Here is a 1,882-nt window from a genome sequence, read left to right as displayed (position 1 = left end):
GCAGAGACAGAAGAAGAGAGAAATTTCAGTTACCGAGGTCCGAACTCCGGCGGCGGCGAGGACGACTCCGGAGGCAGTCGTGGAAATGGTGCAGGCAGGATTGACCGGGGCGCGGTATTCAGAACTGAAAAATGCCGAGAGCGTCGTTGAAGCGTTGGTGGCGACTGGTGGAATTGGAATATGCTGTTTTCCTCGTGTCGTTGATTAGAACAAGAGCACAAATTTCGGAATATGCTCTCGCCTTCAAATCTCCCTTTAAACCGGTGGGCCTGTGGTCCGATGGCCCATGGTATACCTTTCATCTATTTTTCGCGACATAGACCATGATGTCATTATGACGAATTCATCACGACAGCATCATAAGGTAGAATGCTGTTTTTTCCAAGTGAAGCATCGCGATCACAACGGAAAATCAGCTTAGTTTTAACTTTCATTTAAAACTTAGGGTATCTAATTATCTGTATATCGGATGAAAGTATGTTCCTACTTCCTAGGTAAGATACTCATTTCGAGGGGTAAAAAGTAGAGCGTCTAATCCCTCTCCTTCTCTCAGGTGCCAAAGAAATGGGCATTTTGGAAGCAAGGGGTGAATCTCCACCCTAATGAGGCTTCAATTGTGAGAATAATGCGTACCCAAGGAAGAAGGGCAAAATTCATCTCTCCAAGGTGAAGTTGTCTTTCTTTTTGTTTCATGGGAGTGTTTAATTTCTTATTTTCGACTCAATATTATTGAACTGCAATACTTTCATGTGATTGATTTTTCGGTGTAGAAATCCAAACTTAAACTAGATTTTCAACTTAATTATCAAGAAAGTCCTATAATTGCATAGTATGACCGTGTTGCCCTATAATGCAGAAGTTGGGAAAAATATCAAAAAATTCTTAAACTTATCACATTTATACCAATTTATTCATAAACATTTTAATTGTGTAAATTTAATCATAAATCTTTTGATCAATGTCAATTCAATATTTCCAATCAATTTTTACCTAATATTGTTAACGTGAATGTCGATTACTCTACATGACGCCATGGGTATTAACCTACATGACACTATTGATATTAATGTGAGTAATTTTTAATAATATATATTTTCCTTTTTTCTTCCTTTTGCCAGTGATGGCCACCTTAAAATATTAATATTTTTATTAAAAAGTCGATAAATTGGGCTTCATCAATTTGTTTGGTGAGCTCCTTCCTACCATGCCTTGTGAGTTATTGTTTTCCCCTTTTTTGGGGTTATTTTTTCACGTATTGAGTTCATCAAAATTTGTCTTCGCTAAACTTTTTTGTCCTGGAGAACTGGTTTTCATGTCATCCTCTCTCCGGATTTTCTGATTTTGAGTAATGTAAGACGCGATACTTTTGTGAATAATTGCTTTATTTCTCTGCAAAAATTTTATGGCGCTAATAGTACTTGATTTGATGGTCGAGGTCTGGTTCTTTTGAAGCTGATGCAGTCAGAGGCCTGATGCTTTTGTTTTAACACATCAAAATATAAAGTTCTTGCAGGACAAGATGATGGCAGTGCTTCATTCAAGAGGAAGAACGATTGAAGACATTGCAGGTGTACCGAAAGGAGCTCCAGTCCGTCTCAGGATTGTTCCTGTCATCGGATTTTTCTGTCAACGAAGTAATTTTTCTCTGTGCTCTGTTTTGGAACATAGAAATTAGCGGGATTATCTTTTTTGGCAGTTGAATTTTTCAGGCGTGATTTGATTTGAGGGTTGTCAGGACTCAGGTGATGCCAACCTCTTCTTCATTGAGACGATCCTGACCACACGGGAGTGTTCTGCATGAGCATACTAGCTCTCTAAGTTTGCACATCGAGTGTTTGTTTTTATATTTGATAGAAATAGAGCATGTTTTCTTGCGTGGAAT

Source organism: Eucalyptus grandis, chromosome 11, assembly GCF_016545825.1.
Source record: "Eucalyptus grandis isolate ANBG69807.140 chromosome 11, ASM1654582v1, whole genome shotgun sequence".
NCBI classification, from domain to species: domain Eukaryota; kingdom Viridiplantae; phylum Streptophyta; class Magnoliopsida; order Myrtales; family Myrtaceae; genus Eucalyptus; species Eucalyptus grandis.
The sequence above is the reverse complement of the archived record's forward strand: the minus strand, read 5'-3'. Positions refer to the sequence as shown.